This window comes from Protopterus annectens, chromosome 1.part1, assembly GCF_019279795.1.
Source record: "Protopterus annectens isolate FY-2018-M chromosome 1.part1, PAN1.0, whole genome shotgun sequence".
NCBI classification, from domain to species: Eukaryota; Metazoa; Chordata; order Ceratodontiformes; family Protopteridae; genus Protopterus; species Protopterus annectens.
Genome location: NC_056726.1, coordinates 1,194,835,787 through 1,194,860,861, shown reverse-complemented (window position 1 = coordinate 1,194,860,861; position 25,075 = coordinate 1,194,835,787).

Here is a 25,075-nt window from a genome sequence, read left to right as displayed (position 1 = left end):
TCACAAAAAAAGAACTACAGTAACAAAAAAGGATGTTAAATATTCCTAGCAGTACAGAAATCAGTATGTAGTGAAAAATAAATATAAATGTTAATGTAACATAAAAACAACTTTTTATTTTTATTTTCATTATTTTGAATGTTCTGTGATTAGCCAATAGGAAAAAGTAATCATAGTATATGCATCCACAAACACAGACACACACATACACAGATATACACATACACACACGCGCGCACACACACACACACACACACACACACACACACACACACACACACACACACACACACACACACACGCACACACACGCACACATGCACAAACACACACACACACACACACACACACACACGCATATATGGTTGCACATGCACATACACATACACATTTGATTTACAAATATGCACATTTACACTTGAAGCAATAAATGCAAGGTAGGAAATGAGGTACCATGGTAGAATCCAAGAACCAGTCTTTCATAGGATAGTGTTTCATTACTGGCAAAAACCAAGGAACCAAGCCTGTGTGTGATAACATTGCATTGCTGGGTATGTGCAGACACATATTCTTCCTGTAATGGTTTTAAATTCAGGATTATAGATGTGGTTAAAATGAATCCGAGAGGTGGAGATGTAAAAAATCTATTATTAAATAGGGAATTGAAATGGCAACTTAGGTTAAAGTCTAATAATTATCCCGGTTTAAATGAATACATTACCATCAAGTCTGTTTTAATGGCTAAAGCTACACACATTTAATTGGTATCCACTTATTTTTTAACTATAAAATCTATTTAAAGTAGTATTAGTGTTTCAAAGGGTATTTTAAACAGTTTTTAGGTCTTGTGATTGACCATGTTGTGTGTTTGCACATTTACCTTTTGTAAACATTTCATTGTGTATTTTGTCTTTAAATTTTAATAGGACATAATTGAAAGGGGTTTAAATAGAAGGAAATGTAATATGGGGGCATCTGATGAAGTCTTGTACACAAGACGAAAGCGCTTATTCTGCCTGTTATTAAAGAAGTTTGCTACCAACTGTGGGATTGGATCTTTGCTTTTTCATTGTGGCTGAGTTATCTACAATTATATTCATTGTTTTTATGTGCAGACGCATGTTTGTTGTGAGTATACACACACACACACACACACACACACACACACACACACACACATTTACACATATACAAATGCACACTCACAGATGTATGCTTATATACAAATACACCTAGGTCCAATTTTGCATCAGAAATCCATTCACTATTATGTTTCAGGAATATGGGAGGATGGGGACACTGGAAAAATTCCACACAAACATTATAAAGGCAAAGAAACTTCACACAAGAAACATCACACATCACTACTTAAAAGAACTGAACTTAGCAATAAGGAGTTTTGAGATAGCAAATATAACAATGGTAATGGCTGTACAGTCATGCATTTTTAAAATGGGTGTATTTGAAGTGTTCTATCTCTGTCAGATGGAGTACATGGTGGGTCTCCTATCTGAAAGGAAGATGAGGAACAAATAAACAGAAATCCTACAGAAGAAAACCTAGCTCAGTGAAATTATTTAGATGGGGCAGGACTGAACTACTGAATTAAGTACAAACCACTTCAAAGGTTTAAGGCACCTTGTATAAACAGAGTGCAGACATGATAGTCTCATCCCTCATCCCATTTGCTGTGATTCATAAATAATATGATAACCAGTGCACAGAAGTTATCATGTTACACGTCTCAGTATGTGAAGTTCTAAACCCATATTAAGAAGAGTGCACAGACGTTATCACCTTACATGTCTCAGTATGTGAAGTTCTAAGCCCATATTAAGAAGAGTGCACAGACGTTATCACCTTACATGTCTCAGGATGTGAAGTCCTAAGCCCATATTAAGAAGAGTGCACAGAAGTTATCACCTTAGGGGGGCGTGGCTAGCATGGTCATGGTCTAGCAGCAGATTTCACAAGCTCCACTAAGGAAATATATATCTTCACTGGAAATTTGTTTCATATCAAGAAAAAGTGGATTTATTTTTGCAGAATTTGATAGTATTCAACATTCTCTTCAGGAATATCTACTTATAAATTGAAATTGGTTATAATTTCCAGTCAAAACCTTCATCTGAACAAATACTTCACTTCTGGGATATTTTCAACATGAGTAATCCTAAGGCAAACAACCAGGATTCCAGTATAAAAAAGGAACTAGAGACTTTAATAACAACTATTCAAGACCTCTCAACTAAGATTGATATAATTGACTGTAAAATAGACAACTTTAAAGAAAAAGCTACCAAGCAGATGGATATGCTTCATGAGGATCTAAAACAGCAAAAAATTCAAATTACTAGTATTGAGGAGTCATTAACAGACTTTGATGGAAGATTGCTAGAAAATGAAAACAACATAGAATTTTTGCTTAAACAAAATACTTCATTACAACATAAACTGGATGATCTAGAGAATAGATCATGCCGGAATAATATAAGGATTGTTGGTCTTCAGGAAAATATAGAAGGAAACAATATGTCAAGTTTCCTTAACTCATGGCTGCCAAAATTTCTAGATTTACCAGAGGCTTTATCTTTCGGTATAGAGAGAGCACATCGGTCTCTCACGTCAAGAAACAGTACCTACAGGAAACAACCTAGATCTGTCATAGTAAAATTCCTATCATCTTCAGATAAAGACTTAATTCTAGCAACAGCCTGGTCAAAATCACCTTTAAAATACAATGACTCTATCATTCGCTTCGATAATAACTATTCAACAATGGTAATTATCAAAATAAAGTTTTTTTTTACCTCTAATTAAAGAACTGAAAAAGGTACAGATTAAGACTCACCCCTTGTTTCCAGCAAGGCTGAAGATTTTTCTTCCTGATGGACCTTCATTGTTTGAGGATCTGATTCTGCTGTGACATATGTTAAAAACCACAAATTACTGGAAAAATAGAAGAGATGGTGTGGGCTAACTCCTCTCTTAAAAGAATGGCTCCTAAAACTACATGGAAATCTACTGAAAAACTAAAGTATAAATGAGAAATACAGACTATTTATAAAACAAACTATTATTGTGGACTATGCTTTTATTAACAAGTTTGTTTTGATATGTTTTAAATACAAGGTAAGATCTACACTGCTTTTCATATGTTGCATATATATATAATGTTTCATTCATAACTTAATCTGGTGTAATATAACATTATTAATATACCATCAATATATTTATAATTAACACTTTAAGTATTCATTATATATAAGTAAGCATACCATATAAAATGCATTACCTCAGTTTCTGTTTCATAGTGTAGGATACTACTTAGCTGTATATTACACTTTAATTTCACACAGATATAATATATACAGTTATAAATATTTAATATTCTATGTAAGATAAAATGAAGGGATACATTGGAAAATATAAAGTAAAGAAAAATAGAGGGGAGGGGGAGGGAGAGAAAAGAAAAAAGTTTTATATATATATATATATATATATATATATATATATATATATATATATATATATTTTTTTTTTTTTTTTTATTTTATTTTACATTTGTTGACAGGGCTGGTCCAGCTGGTTATAGTTCCATTTTCCATCAAAGCCCGGGGGGAAAAGCTTCACATATAAACAGCAAAACATTTTACAATATACAAGAAAAAGTATTACAATTTGATTAATGTGTAAAACTATGAAACACATTACATTAAAACATAATGCACCTACAAATCATTTTTACAGTATGAATATCTAAGGCAATTGCCAATACATTGTTAAGATACATTCATATCCTCGGTTATTCTATTTTACTCCAGTCAGTTACTACTTCCACGGGGTTAAGCACAGTAGTAGTAGAAAAAGGAGGAAGTATAAAGATAGGCGAGAATACTACTTTCAAGGATACATACATAACATAAGTAGTTCAGATTGCTTATGGGTGCTACTACTTCAGAGGGGTAGACAGCAAAGAGTGGAAGAAAGTATGAAGTCGAGAGATAGCATATAATTTCCTGTATAGATAGCATATTATACATAAGTCTCTCTAAACTCAAAGTAATAACAATACATAACATACTCAAAGCCGCCTTCTCTCTTCTAATTGCACTTTATTTTAGTCATAGAGAATAACATATTCATATAACAGTTTCCATCTCACTTCTAATCATTCAGTACTGGTCAGCACTGAGCATAAACTGTGTTACACTCTCAGAGTAGAACAAGAATTCACAATGCAATTATTAAATATGTACATGATATACATTTGTTCAGGATAGGTAAATGTTGGGAAGGTAGTGTAGTATCTGTGGGTTTAAATGCCAATGTATACATTAGCTCTGAGAAGCTGGGAGATGTTATATGCGTTTCTATTACAAGGCTTATTATTTATATATTAATCTAAACTCTAGGGGATATATATAGTTAAAAATAAACATAGTGCTTTTAAATGACAAAATAGAGCAGTAGGAAAAGTTACAACATTACTTTCATGCTTTGTTTGAAAACTTTTTTTATGACAGTTTTGCAGTTTCTAGTATGGGAAACAGATATATGCTGATTAACATGTATAAAAACATTTTTTTTTACTGAAACTCGGCTGTTTCCCGCCGAAAAAATAAGGGAGGCAACTTTGAACATTCTCCTTACCTTATGCAGTGCTCTCATGAGCTAATTATTAATTTGGAAAACTTTCTACAGTATGTGGAATCATCTCTTCTCTCTCTCAACTCCCTCGATGATGTGAAGCAGCTGGATGATGTCATCACCGTGTGACGAACATTTCCAGAAAGTGCATAACTGCATTTTGACTGTAACTTGGTTTAACAGTCTTTTTTTGTTTTAAATCAACTGTTATTTACTTAAAATGATCATTTATATGGTCGATGCCTAGATTACATATTACAATAACATGATATCTTCATCTTTTGTGACTTGAAGAAAGGATTACAGAACAGATAAATGGCTCTATTAAAAAACTTACCAAAACAACAGAGGCTCCCAAAGCAGACACCCAAAAATCCACCACCTCAAAACATAACACAGGCAACACAAACTTCAATAAATCGGTGTGTCAATAAATCACAGCCCTTAAGGCCATACACTATGCCTGATACACTAGTGATAGGTGACTCTATAGTCAGACACACTGACGTCCCACTTACCAGGCTGAGCAAGGAGAGGGTAATGGTAAGCTGCCTATCGGGGGCTAGGATCCACCAAATAACACACGCATTCAGGTCACTCAAAAGCACGTACAAATATGACTCTGTCATTGTCCATGCCGGCGTGAATGACCTGAGACTTGGACTACATGAAAAGAGACATAGAGGAGCTCTCTGATTATGTAGCCCAGGCTGGTATGACCCTGACCTGAGCAGCATCTTGCCCTCACCAAAACATAACACAGGCAACACATAAAGGATACTCACACCTCCAGGTTGGTGGCAACGCATGAAGCTTCGGAAACCATCCAGGTGCAACTAACAATAGGCAAAACTGCTCTACAAATTGTAGCATGCTACAGGCCACCCTCTCAAACTCAGGAACCCCACACCGCCTTCCTGAAGACACTGGAGGGTATAAATGTATCTCCAAACACCATCATATTGGGTGACTTCAACTACCCGAATATAGACTGGGAACATTACTCAAGCCCTAACTTTCTAGCCCAACGGTTCCTGGAGTTCATAAATTCAAATGCCATGGAACAGCTAGTCACTGTTCCCACGAGAGGAGAAAATATACTAGATCTCATTGTCACAAACATGGGGACAAAATGCTCCACACCAGAAGTATATCCCTCATTGGTGAGATCTGATCATAAACTAATCTCACTGGAAATCCACATCTCCTCCCCACCCCAAACAAAAGACCATAGTGAAGAACTTCTAAAGCAAACTTCACACTACTCAAGACTGGTGTGGTATCCTTCAAGGCCCCTGAGTCAGAGGAAACCACAACCCAAGCTGCGGAAGCCCTTACAAATGCCTTCTATGAACACCTCCAGGACTGCATGGATCAGGCAATCCCAAATAAAACCAAGACTCTTTCCACAAAGGGCAAACGTCCAGTCTGGTGGACCCCAGCCATTAACAAACTTTACAATAAGAGGAGAAAGCTATTACATGATAGAACAAAATCCATAAAAGGAAGTCACCCCTGATCATTATTAGTAAAAAATACGAGCACTCATAAAATCAACTAAGGCCAATTTTGAGAGAAAAATTGCCATGGATTCAAAGGACAATCATAAGGCCTTTTTCAGCTATGTTAGGAACCTGGGTGGAAACTCACAGATATGCTCAGAATTAGTCCAAAATGATACAAAAATCACTGAACCCACAGACATTGCCAACATACTGGCAGACAGGTTCAGTGCAAACTTCACCCCTCTCCCTAAAGGAGAGATAACTATCCCAGCCGAGTGTAGCCTCCCGGACATCTCAAATGCAGGTGAAAGCTGCTCTCTAAAGCTAAAACACAGCATCAATGGGACCGGATGGTGTCCCGGCTGTGTGCTACGAGCTAAATGAGGAATTAAACCCGCACATAAGGCAGCTGTTTAATCTCAGCCTTACCACAGGATACGTGCCCAAGGAGTGGCGACGGCAACTGTGGTCCCACTCCACAAAGGTGGCGCCTACGGACCCTGGTAATTACCCCATAAGCTTAACAAGTCTAGTCTGCAAAGCTATGGAGAGGATCATAATGGAGCTCATAAACAAAGATATAGGGACTTGCAGACATTGGACCCGACCCAGTTTGGCTTTGTCAAGGGAAGATCATGCCTTTTGAACTTGGTGACTTCTTGAAATAGTCACCAAGGCCATTGATGAGGGAAAGGCAGTCCATACAGCCTACCTTGACCTTGCAAGGCTTTCGACACAATACCCCACTCGGGTATTGTAGAAAAACTACCAGCTTAAATGTAAACCCATATGTCACAAGATGGGTTGCAAACTGGCTTAAGGACAGAACCCACAGGGTTAGAGTTGCTGGCGCTGTGTCAGACTCCAAGCCGGTCACAAGTGGTGTCCCACAGGGCTCGGTCCTTGGCCCCTATTGTTTGGCATCTACTTCTCAGAAGTACAGGCCAACATGGGAGGACTTTGGCTGACAAAGTTTGCAGATGACTGCAAACTGGGCCATAGTGGAAAGTGCATCGGACACTGATATCCTTCAGAAGGGACTCACGGAAACAGATAGCTGGTGCCAGAGCCATGGCCTGAAGTTAAACGCCAAAAATGTATAGTCATACCCTTCGGAAAAACAAGGTAACCCCAAGCTACCATATAGGTGGCAATCCACTAAGCACAGAAGAGGTTATCAGGGACCTGGGGACCCAGGTTGACAGTGGCCTTTCTTTGACACTCACATTGCTAAAGTGGTTAGAAAGACCTTCTACATTGCCCACCTGATCATGAAGGGATTCACATCCAGATCTAGTGAGGTCATTGTTCCCTGTACTCTTCACTTATCAGACCAATGATAAGTACAATGCCCCATTCGGGATGTATCTCACCCGACATCTGCAGCAATTGGAGAGACCCCAAAAGTTCCTCACCAAAAGGATAAAGGGACTCCAAAATCTGTCATATGCTGCCAGATTGAAGAAACTCCAGCTCTATTCAGTCATACCGTCTGCTCAGAGGTGACATGTGCCTGACATACAAGGCCATGTCCAACCCGGAATTAATGGACATGCTCCACCTCAAAAATCCAAATCCACCAAAACCACTAGAGCAAGCGACTTAAACCTTAGCACGGATATAAATAGGACGTGCTGGAGGGATAGATTTATCACTCAGAGACTCCCTATGCTGTGGAATAAAATCCAGGTCCATGTGAGGCAGAGCACCTCTCTGACTCTGTTCAAGCGAAATCTAGACCTGTGGATGGGAGATCGAGTTTACCCGGAATCATCTCTGGGTCACTGCTGGACAGAGGCACAACAAACTAATGGGCACAGTATTTTTTCATATAAGGGGTGGCGTAAGCCACAATAATTTGGGCTAGGCTTATAAATGCCTTAGGGCAGATAGCCTAGTATAAACCTATGAACCTATGAACCTATGAACAATACAAAGACAAAATGATCGGCTTTAATAATTGGCTCAATTACTGGTGTCATTGTAGGGGGATCCAATGTCTGCCTGCTTGGGATGACATGCTGGACAAGCCACGCTGCTTCACAAGGGACGGCTTGCACCTGTCACCACTGGGCTTCCGGATATTGGCTAAGGCTCTTGCCACCCCCATAGTGCCTTTTTAGGCAAGGCTCAAAAGACGAACCCACCTCCTTAGAAAACAAAAATGGAAAAAAATTAAGGGTAATGCTGCTCAACGCCAGAAGTCTAAATCTCAAGATGCAGGCTCTCAAAGCACTCCTCAGTATGGAGAACATCGATGTCTGCGCTGTAACGGAGACCTGGTTCAAGGCTCCTGAGAGCACCCCAGCACTACCAGGCTTTACCTCGTATCATGCTTTTCGGCTCCAAAACCCAGGCCAAACCACAAAGGGAGGGGGAGTGTCCATTTTCATCAAGGATACCCACACCTCCAGGTTAGTGGCAACTCATGAAGCATAGGAGACCATCCAGGTGCAGCTAACCATAGGCAAAACTGCTATACAACTGGTTGCATGTTACAGACCACCCTTCCAATCTCAAGAACCCCACTCAGCCTTCCTGAAGACATTGGAAGATATGAATGTCTTACCAAATACCATCATATTGGGAGACTTCAACTACCCTAACATAGACTGGGTGCACTATTCTAGCCCAAACACCCTAGCCCAAAGGTTCCTGGAATTCATAAACTCAAATGCAATAGAACAGCTAGTCACCTCTCCCACAAGGGGGGATAATATACTAGACCTGATCATCACAAACATGGGGACACAATGCTCCACACTGGACGTATTCCCCTCACTGGTGAGATCTGACCACAAACTAATCACCCTGGATATACATTTACCACCTCCACCCCCAGCACAAAAGACTACAGTGAGAAACTTCTCAAAAGCTGACTTTACACTTCTTAAGACTGAGATGGTATCATTTAAGCCCACAGGCCAATGGAAACCACATCCCACAATGCTGAATCCTACACAAATACTTTCTACAGACATCTCCAAGAATGCATGGATCGTGCAATCCCAAATAAAACCAAGACCCTCTCCACCAAAGGAAAGCGTCCTGTCTGGTGGACCCCAGCCATAAACAAATTGTATAACAAAAGAAGGAAGCTACTGCAAGACAGAGCAAAATCCCATAAAGGGAAGGCATCTCTGATTAGCACTAGTAGAAAGCTACGTTCTCTCATAAAAACATCCAAGGCCAACTTTGAGAGAAAAATCGCCAAGGACACTAAAGATAACCACAAGGCATTCTTCAGTTATGTTAGAAACCTGGGTGGAAACCCTCAGATATGCTCAGAGTTAGTACACAACGACAAAAAATTTACTGAACCCACAGATATTGCCAACATTCTGGCAGACAGGTTCAGTGCAAATTTCTCCCCTCCCTCACCTCCAAAAGAAGAAATACTCATCCCAGCTGAATGTAACCTCCCTGTCATCTCTGATGTCCAGGTGAGAACCGCCTCAGGAAAGCAAAAACACAGCATCTATGGGACCTGATGGTATCCCGGCTGCGTGATACGTGAACTCCAAGAGGAGCTAAACCTGCATATAAAAATGTTATTTAACCTTAGCCTTACTACAGGATATGTACCTGAACACTGGCGTACAGCAACAGTGGTCCCACTCCACAAGGGAGGCTCCACTACAGACCCTGGGAACTACCGCCCCATAAGCTTAACCAGCCTGGTCTGCAACGCTATGGAAAGAATTATTATGGAACTCATAAACAACGACATTGGTGACCTACAAACACTTGATCCCACCCAGTTCGGCTTTGTAAAGGGCAGATCCTGCCTTTTGAATCTGGTTGACTTTTTCGAAACAGTCACTAGAGCCATTGATGAGGGCAAGGCAGTCTATACAGCCTACCTGGACATGGCTAAAGCCTTCGACACAATACCCCACTCAGGGATCATAGATAAGCTAAACAGCTTAAATGTAAATCCATATGTCACAAGATGGGTTGCAAACTGGCTAACGAACAGAACCCATAAAGTCAAAATTGTGGGAGCCATGTCAGACTCAAAGCCAGTTACAAGTGGTGTCCCACAGGGCTCTGTCCTGGGACCCCTCTTGTTCGGCATTTACTTCTCAGATGAGAAAGCAAACATGAGAGGGTTGTGGCTGACAAAGTTCGCAGATGACTGCAAACTAGGCGCCATAGTCGATACACCAGCTGACACATACATCCTACAGAAAGGCCTCACCGAAACAGACAACTGGTGCAGGAATCATGGCCTTAAACTGAATGCCAAGAAATGTATAGTCATCCCCTTTGGGAAAAACAAAGTACCCACAAATTATCACATAGACAGTAACCCACTGAGTATGGAAAAATTAATCAGAGACCTGGGGACCCAAGTTGATAATGACCTCTCATTTGACACCCATGTTGTCAAAGTGGTTAGAAAGACTTTCTACCTTGCCCACCTTATCATGAAGGGGTTCACATCCAGATCAAAGGAGGTCATCGTGCCCCTGTACTCCTCCCTTATCAGGCCCATGATTGAGTACAATGCCCCATTTGGTATGTTCCTCACCCGGCACTTACAACAGCTGGAGAGACCCCAGAAGTACCTCACCAAGAGGATCAAGGGTCTCCAACATATGTCATATGCTACCAGGCTAAAGAAACTCCAGCTCTATTCAGTAGCATACCGCCTGCTCAGAGGTGATCTGTGCCTGACGTAAAAGGCCATGTCCAACCAGGAATTGATGGACATGCTCCACCTCAAAAAATCCAAATCCATAAGAACCATGAGAGCCAAAGATTTAAACCTCAGTACAAACATGAATAGAACATGCTGGAGGGACAGATTCATAACTCAGAGGCTTCCCATACTCTGGAACAGAATCCCAGTTCATGTCAGGCAGAGCCCCTCACTGACTCTCTTCAAGATAAATCTTGACGAGTGGATGGGAGATCGTAGGTTTACCCCAGGGGTCACCCCTGTGTCGCTACTTGACAGAGGCACAGTAAACTAATTTTAATAAGTAAGGGGGTCTTCAATGTGTCACTACTAGACAAAGGCACAGTATTCTAAATTTATTCTGTACACCTTAGTACCACTACATGGGGTGACGAAAGCCACATCTCTAGGGCTAGGCTTGCAAATGCCCCAGGGCAGATAGCCTAGTACTAAACTATGAAACTATGAAACTATAAAAAGAAAAGAGGTGAGAGATGAGATGGTTATGAGAGAACTGTGTGAGTATTAAAATGTAAATATCTATGTGCTTTATTCTTAGATGCTGCAAGTGTACATACTGATGGTAACATTAATTTTTGTATGTATGTATGTATGAATGTATATATATATATATATATATATATATATATATATATATATATATATATATATGTATCTGTATGTATATATGTATATGTATATATATATATATATATATATATATATATATATATATATATATATATATATATGTGTGTATATATGTATATATATAAAAAAATGTTCTCTCCCTCATCTTTCTTTAAAGTATCACTGCATATTATGATTATGGTTACCATACTCAAAGTTAATATCTTCACAAATTTGTGCAATCTTTATATTTAAGTGTCATAACTAAGGGTATGCATATCATTTCAGAATGTTTGTTTGCATAGCAAAGAACTGAATAACAAAAGTGGTATAGTAAAAAGAACTTTGCAAATAGATATCTTATTCTGCCACTAGTGAAAGCGGTTGTATATACATGTGTTTATAGTGACTATATCCCATTTGGTGATGATACAATGTTTATTTAAATGACATACTGTTTATAATTACACTTACATCTTCTAAATAGTCATTCTAAATATAACTATTTACAAGGGATCCTAACTACATGTTAGCCTTGTTTTACTTTTTTTTTCTCTCTCTCTTTTCTCTTTCTCTTCCCTCTCGTGTTCATGTATATAAATTAAATTAAGGGAAGAGATATAATGAGAGTTATAAACATGTTAATACAAAATAGAATTACATTTAAACAAACTATGGTTTGAACAATAACATCTTGTCCTGGATAACATATTATATCTGATAACCTAATAGAAATGTTGTTTATACACACAACCTCTGTTATCTATGTTAATAGTAAGGCAGTGGGCTAAATTACTTAATCCTTTTAAATAATCTGTTAGACATTTGCCTTATTTTGGAATGTAGATCATATTTTGAATCTATTAGGTTACATAGGTTTTTTATTAGATATGATATATATGAACGTATAAACCTTCCAGATAACATTATATCAGGACAATTAATGATTTCATTAGAATTTGGTTATCTTAATGTTTCTAACTTAAAGTATATAAAGTAGGTTATTAGTGGAGTTTGTACTCTGTTGTTACAGTTTAGGGGTTGATCTCAGTGACAGATGTCATTGGGATTAGAAGGTTATAACTCCAGGCGGGGAGCATTGGGGTGTTTGTTTTTATCTAGTGTATGTAATATTTTTTTAAAAAAAAGAGGTTTTTGACATCCAAAGTAGCTTATTTACAGAAAATATAGAGAATAAAGCTCAAGGAATACATTTTTTTCCCTAAAGACATGAGATTTAATATTATTACTAGGAACAAATTCACTTTTTTGTGGAAATTTTCACATTATACATATGATATTGATATGTTACTAACATATCTTTCAGGTACAATTACATAATATGACTATGTTGAAAGGTATGTCACTTAACATAAATGGTTTGAACAATCCGTAGTAATTTATTTAAATATCTAGCTTTTCATAAACTTAATATAGTATTCTTACAAGAAACCCATTTAACAAAATATACTATCAAATTTCTAGATACAAATAAATACACAAATATAGTAAGCTCAGAGTGTACGAAAAAAAAAGAGGTGTAGCAATATTGTGGGACAAAACATTACCATTACCCAGAATAATCAAAACATACCAAGACAATAAAGGTTTGCTTTGCTTGGCTGTAATTGAGATGGGTAAGAAACTATATACATTAATAAACAACTATTGGTTACCTGGTATTGGTAATAATGCTATTAGACACATATTGAATCAATGAATAACCTGACCAATAGCAAAATTATATCCTGCCCAATCTCGGACCATAATACTATCATATTTGAACTTAATATTAATAACACCCATAGTGTCCAAATTAAAAGGATTCCAGCATATCTCACACAGCTTAAGGATTTTCAATTATTCATAACAGAAGAGACACAAAACTTAATTAATATAAACTCAGCATCAGACACACATGATATATTTATTTGGGATGCCCTAAAAGCATATTTATATGGACAAATAAATGGTTTCATAATAAGATGAAAATATGGGATAAAGATATAAGAATAATACAGGATAAACTGGACTTAATATGCACAAATAATAAAGACAACTTGTCTTCAAAGAATATACAGGATGAGCTATACAAACTAAATGAGGGATGTAGATCTATCCTACATCATAAAATAAAGATAACACTATAAATATATAGGTTTCTTGCTTATTCTGTAAATCATAAACATCTATCAAACCTTAAGAATAAGACCAAAAGATTAAATAAATATAATTATATTGAAGAAATACATTCTGCAAAAAAGAAAAGAGAAGTACATAGTATGCAAGATATATTAGAAGAGTTTATATGTCACTTTCATGAAATTAATCAATCCACACAACAAATTCAAACACAAGATAACATAAGAGATTATATTAACAAGAATATATATAATAAACTAAACAAACAAAAAATAGAAGTTATTGATAAACACATTACTTTATCAGATATACAAAGTCAAGTAAGTAAGCTTAAACTATACAAAGCTCCAGATAACAATGGAATTATTCCTGAAATATATAAGATAATGCCCAAAATGGCTATTTCCTTACTACACAAAGTATACAATTCAGCCCAAAATGATAATATTACATCCCCATCCTGGAAATATACATTTATATCTCCTATTTTAAAATCAAATAAAGACCCAAAATTATGTTCTTCATACAGACCAATAACTTTACTGAATATCAGTTATAATATGTTTATGAATATATTCTCATAAAGATTGAAGAAATTCTTACCCCACTTAATAGATGAAGACCAGACAGGATTTATAACTACCAGATGTACTTTTGATAATATAAAACAAACCCTAGCTATTATAGACTTCTCACAAAGGAAGAAAAGGAACATATCATTAATTAGTCTTGATATTAATGCAGCCTTTGATTCTATTAACTGGATCTATCTATTTACTCTTTTGGAATGCTTACATTTTTCACATAATTTTATTAATCTTCTAAAACATTTATATGAAGAAACCTATGCATATATCAAAATAGGGTCATATATTTCCAATAAAATATCTATTACAAAATGCACCAAGCAAGGATGTCCTCTCTCTCCTCTACTATTTGTTTTGATCATGGAACCCTGGGCAAATGAAATAAGAAACAGTAAAGAAATAGAGGGTTTGGAAATGGATAAAGACAATATAGCCAAAATCCAGATGTTTGCGGATGATGTTCTTATCACCACAAAGGGAAATGACTCCTCATTCATGTCATTATATGAATCAATTAAAACATTTCAAATGATGTCCGGTCTATCATTCAATGACAATAAAACAAAAATTCTACCCATATATCCTAATAATAAAAAAATAAACAAAGGATGATAGGAAATAATACATATCACATTGCTAACGCAGATCAAATCACATATCTTAGAATTATTCTTGCCAAAGACATTAAATCAATAATTCAATTAAACTATAACAAATGTTTACAAAATATCCAAGAATTATTTTCAAAATGGAATACAATAATATTTACTACTGAAGAAAGATTATCCATTATAAAAATGATAATTTTACCTAAAATCTTATACATAATACAATCCATTCAAATTCTACCCTCACAAAGGTTTATATATAAACAAAACTCTTTAATACTAAGATTCTTTTGGTCACAAAAAAAACCTAGAATTACTGTTAATCAACATACTAACAGCTGGAAGAATAGTGGAATAATTTTACCAGATCTAAATCTCTATTCTATTTCTGTTATAATCAGATCAATTTCTCAGCTCTTAGATACAACCTATTTAGCTAAATGGAAATCTTTATGGGAAGTATCAGCCATGGAACTTATAACGAGACCAACAACATATTAACTAGAATTCATAAATGCAGCTTTTATATGGACCTTAAAAGAATATTTTATCACACATACTAATCCTAATAATACTGCCAGTTGCATACATATTATAATTAACTTTAGAAACTTTATATATAAATATGTTAAATATAAAGACTACTTTTTTGTTATTTCCTATAGCATATACACAAGAGACTTTTCTTACCTCAGATATTAACAACATTTCTCAACTGAAAAACAATGATCTCAAATACTGGTTCAAGCTAACTTATGAATACAAGACTAGTTCAAAGGATCATATTATACAGGACTATAAACTCAATAATTCCTCATGGTTAGATATACAAACACTTATACCATATCTTGATAATAAGCTGAAACTGGCTTCACCAACTAGCAAACATGACACCAAGATATTATTACAATTTCTTCAATCAACATTATTACACCAGCATACATATTCAGGTAGTCTCTCCTTTATTTATAGACTTTTAAGAGAAGAAACATTTTCTTGCACACATAACTACTGTAGTTATTATATAACTACTGGAGTTATTATAGTTTAATTACTCAAAATTCCCCAAGTGAGGAAAATAAGGTTAATATGCTACAATCAACTGGGAAAATATCATTTATCTGAAATGGAAGATTTACACTTAGAAATTCATGAATAGATCCTTATATACACCACAAATAATGGACAAAATTAATAAAAAACAGAACATCTGTAAGACATGCAACTCTGATATAGATATTAACTGGGCACATATGTTTTTTGACTGTCCAACCTTAAATATCTTTTGGAATAAAGTAAATGACTTTTTAAAAGCACTTTTTTCAGACAATTTCATATTGAATAAATCATTAATCAGATTTAATACACCTGTTCCACAATGTGTTAAGAAAACCAAATTCTCATTACCATGGACTATATTGGTAGTGGCTAGAAAGATCATAACAAAAAAATTGGATTTCAAAATATCCTCCTACATTCACAGAGTTTACTAATTTATTAAAATAAGTTAGTCATTTACAGATAAGAACCATGACTCTAGAACATCTAGAAAGACATATGAATATAATTTATGAGTTAACTTACAAAATATGTTAGAAACAACTGATCATTTTGCATAAAGATAATTGACTTTCCTTGTCATTTATTAGAACAAGTTACAGAAGGAAGGTTATAGTGTATGTTGATGTATAAATACTGGCTGTCTATGTACATAGTTTAGATTGTTTGCTTTGTTATTCATATATTCATATTTAAATGCTTTAAATATATGTTATCAATTTGTAAATCTATAATGTAAATTATCTTATATGTCTATGTGATTTCTTTCATTATAATCAAAATCAATAAAACTGTTTCAAAAAAAGAAGTTTTCACCTTACACGTCTCAGTATGTGAAGTTCTAAGCCCATATTAAGCAGAGTGCAGAGAAGTTATTACCATACACGTCCCAGTATGTGAATTTCTAAGCCTATATTAAGCAGAGTGCACAGAAGTTATCACCTTAAACGTTTCAGTATGTGAAGTTCTAAGTCCATATTAAGAAGAATGCACAGAGGTTATCACCTTACACGTCTCAGTATGTGAAGTTCTAAGCCATATTAAGAAGAGTGCACAGAAGTTATCAACTTACACGTCTCAGTATGTGATGTTCTAAGCCCATATAAGGAAGAGTGCACAGAAGTTATCACCTGACACATCTCAGTATGACCTAGCACTCTTGTGTGGGGTCATTTACTGCACTGTTATAACTTGATATTACTTGTGAACCTCTGCTATCTCTGTAAAAAACAAAAACAAAAAAAAAATCTTGCTTTTTTCCCACTTTTCTGAGAGTTAAAAGTTCAGTTACAGGCTTGCTGTTCCTGAACTGTTTGAAAGTTTCTGTGAGGCCATTTTTGCTTGGGCTGAAGGAGGGTCTCTGTGTTCATCAGTGGCAGTGACTAACATTGAGCAGCTTCCCTGCCCCCCGTAGAGGTGGTTACTGACTTGAAACTGTAGTTTTATTGGCCACTAGGGGTCATTTCCATAACTCCTTCATCTTCCTCTCTTAAAACCTAGTTGCCTCGTGGTTTGAGCGTCTTTTCAGGCTTGTTGGCTGCTGGTGAAGCACCCTCCAAGAGGAAAAAACGCTGAGAGAAGAAGGGAGCCACTTTTGAGATTTTAAGTATTTTTCTCTGTTTATTTGCTAAGTTTTTCTGCATAGCTGCCTAGCTTGAGCATTTTCTGGCTTGTTAAACTTGATTTCTGTATTAGTAGCTGTATTTAGAGCCCAACCAAAAGCTGTTTGCTGAATTTCCTGTTTGCACATAATTTTAAATCGTTTTTTTCTTAAAACTTGCATATTTTCTGTCCTTGACCTAGCACTCTTGTGTGGGGTCATTTACTGCACTGTTATAACTTGATATTACTTGTGAACCTCTGCTATCTCTGTAAAAAACAAACAAAAAAAAAATCTTGCTTTTTCCCACTTTTCTGAGAGTTAAAAAAGTTCAGTTACAGGCTTGCTGTTCCTGAACTGTTTGAAAGTTTCTGTGAGGCCATTTTTGTTTGGGCTGAAGGAGGGTCTCTGTGTTCATCAGTGGCAGTGACTAACACTGAGCAGCTTCCCTGCCCCCCGTAGAGGTGGTTACTGACTTGAAACTGTAGTTTTATTTTCCCTTTTGGGTCTATTCCTGCTTCTTTCCAGCCCCTGCTATCAAGCACGCTTTAACGTGCTTTAGCCTTGATTTAGCGGAGTTGCCACTAGAGCAGCATCGGGCAGTGCCGGTTAAACAAGGTTAAACTCTTTCTGGCTCCAGAAAGTCTGTTCTTCAATTTTTCCCTTAGAACTGCTCTGTTAGGAACCTAAACAGTTTACACCTACACTAAAAAGTGCAGCACTTGTTCCAAATAGCTTTTTCTTCTCAAAAAGCTCAGCACTTGTCTTATAAGCATATCCCTTGTCTTATAAGCATTCTCTCTGCAGGTCAAGCACTCCGATATTATACAAATCTCTCACTAGCAAAACCCCCCAGGAGTGCCCACTTCCCTGCTAAGCCCACTACTTTACCAACTCATAATTCTTTCTAGCATGTCGAAGGGTCAGATGCTGGCGTCCTCTCCTGCCCATTTGGTGAATCTGGGAATTCTGAGACAATGTTACAATTGCCTCATGTACACGGACAACCATCTCCTCCTCCCATGTAACACTAACACTTGTGAGAGATGCAGCTATTTAGCCAGACTGGAGGCTGAGCTCTCTCAACTCAGGACTGGCAAGACCAGGCAGGAGGAGAAGGCAACTACACACACACCACAATACCAGTCTCACATAACTCAACCACACCACTGAATCAAACACATAAACACACTAAGACATACTCGGAGGCTCTGAGTAAAATTTACCTAAACAGCAGAGGCCTCCAAAGCAGACACCCAAGCAACTGCAAACTCAATACACCACACAAACAACACATAAACAACAAAATCAGTGTACAAAGCAGTCACTGCCCTCAAGGCCAAATACAACACCAAACATACTTGTCATAGGTGACTCCATAGTCAGACACACTGGCGTCCGCTCACCAGACTGAGTAAGGAGAAGGTCACAGTAAGCTGCCTGTCGGGCTAGAATCCGCCACATAACACAAGCACTCAGGTCTCTCAACAGCAGGTACAAGTGCGACTCAGTCATTGTCCACGCTGGTGTCAACGACCTGAGGCGTACCTCCTTGGACTACATGAAAAGAGACATTGAGGAGCTCTCTGATTATGTAGCCCAGGCAGGTATGACCCTGACCTTGAGCAGTATCCTACCTTCACCTAGAATGATGCCACAATACAGTGATAAGATGATCAGCTTTAATAATTGGCTTAAATTCTGGTGTCATTCAAAGGGGATCCAATGTCTGTCTGCCTGGGATGACATGCTGGACAAGCCACGCTGCTTCAAGGGGCGGCTTGCACCTGTCACCCCTAGGCTTCCGGATATTGGCAAAGGCTCTTGCCACCCCCATAGTGCCATTTTTAGGCAAGGCTCAAATTCTAAACCTACCACCCTAGAACACAAAAAAGTAAAAAAACTAAGGGTAATGCTGCTCAATGCCAGAAGTCTCAATCTCAAGATGCACGCACTTGAGGCCCTTCTCAGTATGGAGAACATCAATGTCTGTGCTGTGACAGAAACCTGGTTCAAGGCTCCTAAGAGCACCCCAGCACTAGCAGGTTTCACCTCGTATCATGCGTTCCGGCCCCAAAATCCGGACAACACCAAGAAAGGAGGGGGGTTGTCCATATTCATAAAGGACACCCACACCTCAAGGTTGGTGGCAACGCACGATGCATCGGAGACCATCCAGGTGCAATTAACCATAGGCAAGACTGCTCTGCAATTTGTAGCATGTTACAGGCCACCCTCTCAAACTCAGGAACCTCACATGGCCTTCCTGAAAACAATGGAGGGGATAAATGTATCTCCAAACACCATCATACTAGGTGACTTCAACTACCCTAATATAGACTGGGAACACTACTCAAGCCCAAACACTCTAGCCCAAAGGTTCCTGGAGTTCATAAACTCAAATGCCATGGAACAACTAGTCACCATCCCCACAAGAGGAGAAAACATACTTGATCTCATCATCACGAACATGGGATCACAATGTTCAACACCGAAGTATACCCCTCACTGGTGAGATCAGATCATAAACTAATCTCGCTGGAGGTCCTCATCCCGCCCACCTGAAACAAAAAGACCACAGTGAAAAACTTCTCAAAAGCCGACTTCACACTTCTAAAAACTAGTGTGGTCTCCTTTAAGGCCCCTGAGCCAGTGGTAAACATTACTCAAACCGCTGAATCACTTACAAATGCCTTCTACCAGCACCTACAGGACTGCATGGATCAGGCAATCCCAAACAAAACTAAGACTCTTTGTACCAAAGGCAAGCGTCCGGTCTGGTGGACCCCAGCCATAAACAAGCTCTACAACAAAAGGAGGAAGCTACTACAAGATAGAGCAAAATCCTTGAAAGGTAAGACACCTTTGATCATTATAAGTAAAAAATTAAGAGCTCTCATAAAATCATCCAAGGCAAATTTTGAGAGAAAAATTGCCAAGGATTCAAAAGACAATCATAAGGCCTTCTTTAGCTATGTTAGAAACCTAGGAGGAAACTCCCAGATATGCTCAGAATTAGTTCAAAATGATGTGAAGATTACTGAACCTACACACATTGCCAACATACTGGCTGACAGGTTCAGTTCAAACTCCCCCCCCCCCAAAAGGAGAGATATCTATACCAGAGAATTGTAGCCCCCCAAACATCTCCAACGCCCAGGTGAGAACTGCTCTCTCCAAAGCAAAAAACACAGCATCCATGGGACTGGATGGTGTCCCCGGCTGTGTGCTCCATGAACTCAATGAGGAATTAAACCCGCAGTTAGGACAGCTGTTTAATCTTAGCCTCACCTCAGGATACGTACCCAAGGAGTGGCGCACGGCGACTGTGGTCAAAACTTCACAAGAGCGGTGCCTCCACCGACCCTGGTAATTACTGTCCCATTAGCTTGACAAGCCTTATCTGCAAAGCCATGGAGAGGATCATAATGGAACTCATAAATAAAGACATAGGGAACTTGCAGACTTTGGATCCAACCCAGTTTGGCTTTGTCAAAGGCAGATCATGCCTTTTAAACTTGGTTGACTTTTTCGAGACAGTCACCAAGGCCATTGATGAGGGAAAGGCAGTCCATACAGCCTACCTTGACCTGGCAAAGGCCTTCGACACAATACCCCACTCAGGTATCATCAAAAACTCATCAGCTTGAATGTAAACCCATACATCACAAGATGGGTTGCAAACTGGCTAAGTGACAGAACCCACAGGGTCAGAGTTGCTGGAGCCATGTCAGACTCAAAGCCTGTCACAAGTGGTGTCCCACAGGGCTCAGTCCTGGGTCCACTCTTGTTCGGCATCTACTTTTCTGAAGTACAAGCAAACACAGGAGGGTTATGGCTGACAAAGTTTGCAGATGACTGCAAACTGGCCATAGTCGAAAACACATCTGACACAGATATCCTTCAGAAGGGCCTCACAGAAACGGATAACTGGTGCCAGAGCCATGGCCTAAAGTTAAATGCCAAGAAATGCATAGTCATACCCTTCGGGAAAACAAGGTTACCCTAGCTACCATATAGGTGGCAATCCACTGAGCACAGAAGAAGTCATCAGGGATCTGGGGACCCAGGTTGACAGTAGCCTTCGTTTGACACTCATGTTGCTAAAGTAGTTAGGAAAACCTTCTACATTGCCCACCTGATCATGAAGGATTCACATCTAGATCAAGGGAGGTCTTCGCCCCCTGTACTCATCACTCATTAGACCTATGATTGAGTACAATGCCCCATTCGAATGTATCTGACCAGACACCTGCAGCAGCTGGAAAGGCCCCAAAAGTTCCTCACCAAAAGGATAAAGGGTCTCAAAAATATGTCTTATGCTGCCCGACTGAAAGAACTCCAGCTCTATTCAGTCTCATACTGCTTGCTCAGAGGTGACCTGTGCCTGAGATATAAGGCCATGTCAAACCCTGATTTGATGAATATGCTTCACCTCAAAAAATTTAGATCCCTCAGAACCACAAGGGCGGGAGACTTAAACCTTGACACGGTTATTAATAGAACATGCTGGAGGGACAGATTCATCACCCAGAGACTCCCTATGCTGTGGAACAAAATCCCGGTACATGTGAGGCAGAGCACCTCACTGGCCTTGTTCAAGAGGAATCTTGACCAATGGATGGGGGATCGCAGATATACCCCAGGGATTACTTCAGTGTCACTGCTTGACAGAGGCACAGCAAAATAATAGGCATAGTTTTATTCAAACTAAAGGGGTGGCGAAAGCCAAATAACTATGGGCTAGGCTTATAAATGCCCTTGGGCAGATAGCCTAGTATGAACCTATGAACCTATGAACCTATAAGTTCTAAGCTCATAATAAGCAGAGTGCACATAAGTTATCACCTTACATGTCTGTGTATGTGAAGTTTTAAGCTCATATTAAGAAGAATGCAAAGAAGTTATCACCTTACACGTCTCAGTATGTGAAGTTCTAAGCCCATATTAAGCAAAGTGCACAGAAGTTATAACCTTACATGTCTCAGTATATGTGAAGTTCTAAGCATTTATTAAGCAGAGTGCACAGAAGTTATCACCTTACAAGTCTCAGTATGTGAAGTTCTAAGTCCATATTAAGCAGAGTGCACAGAAGTTATCACCTTACACGTCTCAGTATGTGATGTTCTAAGACGATATTAAGCAGAGTGAACAGAGGTTATCACCTTACACATCTCAGTATGTGAAGTTCTAAGCCCATATTAAGCAGAATGCACAGAAGTTATCACCTTACACGTCTCAGTACGTGAAGTTGTATGCCCATATTAAGCAGAGAGCACAGAAGTTATCACCTTACACGTCTCAGTATGTGAAGTTCTAACCCCATATTAAGAAGAGTGCACAGCAGTTATCACCTTACATGTCCCAGTATGTGAAGTTCTAAGATCATATTAAGCAGAATGCACAGAAGTTATCACCTTACACATCTCAGTATGTGAAGTTCAAAGCCTATGTTAAGCAGAGTGCACAGAAGATATCACCTTACATGTCTCAGTATGTGAAGTTTTAAGCCCATATTAAGCAGAGTGCACAGAAGTTATCACCTTACATGTCTCATTATCTGAAGTTCTAAGCCCATATTAAGAAGAATGCACAGAGGTTATCACCTTATACGTCATAGTATGTGAAGTTCTAAGCCCATATTAACAGGAGTGCACAGAAGTTATCACCTTACATGTCTCAGTATGTGAAGTTCTAAGCCCATATTAAGCAGAGTGCACAGAAGTTATAACCTTATAAGTCTCAGTATGTAAAGTTCTAAGCCCATATTAAGCAGAGTGCACAGAAGTTATAACCTTACACTTCTCAGTATATGAAGTTCTAAGCCTATATTAAGCTGAGTGCACAGAAATTATCACCTTACACGTCTCAGTATGTAAAGTTCTAAGCCAATATTAAGAAGAGTGCACATAAGTTATCACCTTACATCTTTCAGTATGTGAAGTTCTGAGCCCATATTAAGAGCAGTGCACAGAAGTTATCACCTTACACTTTCCAGTATGTGAAGTTCTAATCCTATATTAAGAAGTGTTACGTTTCAGAATTCAAAACGAAGACAGATACAGTTCTTTCTTTCTTTCAGTGGCTTATATTAACGACAGTACACACGTGCGGGAGCCTCATGGAAAGCACCAGGGAGACTTCCAAAACAAAAGAATAAACAAGTTCATATACTGGTAATACTGCTGACAAGACAAAAAGAAAGAAATGAATCAATTAGACCATCATACAGGGCAATTAACCAATCAAAGGGTTACCCGTAAACATAAGACAATTCACAGCATCACATCTCTAGGCAAGAAAAGGAAAATTGGATGTATTTCCATATAAGGCACATTTCCTGCTTTCAGGCAGATTCTTGCTTTTAAGCATTTTCTCGTTGCTCAGAGTTCACTCAAAGTTCATAGTCAGCAATACGTTTAAATACATACAGACTGTCACATACTCAATTCCCTCAAACACATGATTTGACTGTTCATATTTTACAGAAGAGTGCACAGAAGTTATCACCTTACACGTCCCAGTATGTGAAGTTCTAAGCCCATATTAAGCAGAATGCACAGAAGTTATCACCTTACACGTCTCAGTATGTGAAGTTCTAAGCCATATTAAGCAGAGTGCACAGAAGTTATCACTTTACATGTCTCAGTATGTGAAGTTTTAAGTCCATATTAAGCAGAGTGCACAGAAGTTATCACCTTACATGTCTCAGTATCTGAAGTTCTAAGCCCATATTAAGAAGAATGCACAGAGGTTATCACCTTAAACATCATACTATGTGACGTTCTAAGCCCATATTAAGAGGAGTGCACAGATGTTATCACCTTACATGTCTCAGTATGTGAAGTTCTAACCCCATATTAAGCAGAGTGCACAGAAGTTATAACCTTATACGTCTCAGTATGCAAAGTTCTAAGCCCATATTAAGCAGAGTGCACAGAAGTTATAAACTTACACGTCTCAGTATGTGAAGTTCTAAGACCATATTAAGCAGAGTGCACAGAAGATATCATCTTACACGTCTGAGTATGTTAAGTTATACGCCCATATTAAGCAGAGTCCACAGAAGCTATCACCTTACACGTCTCAGTATGCGAAGTTCTAAGCCCATATTAAGCAGACTGCACAGAAGTTATCACCTTACACATCTAAGTATGTGAAGTTCTAATCCCATATTAAGAAGAGTGCACAGAAGTTATCACCTTACACGTCTCAGTATGTGAAGTTCTAAGCCCATATTAAGCAGAGTGCACAGAAGTTATCATCTTACACGTCTCAGTATGTGAAGTTCTAAGCCCATATTAAGAAGAATGCACAGAAATTATCACCTTACACATCTCAGTATGTGAAGTTCTAAGCCCATATGAAGAAGAGTGCACAGAAGTTCTCACCTTACATGTCTCAGTATGTGAAGTTCTAAGTTCATATTAAGAAGAATGCACAGAAGTTATCACCTTACAAGTCTCAGTATGTGAAGTTCTAAGCCCATATTAAGCAGAGTGCACAGAAGTTATCACCTTACATGTCTTAGTATGTGATGTTCTAAGCGCATATTAATAAGAGTGCACAGAAGTTATCACCTTACACGTCTCAGTGTGTGATGTTCTAAG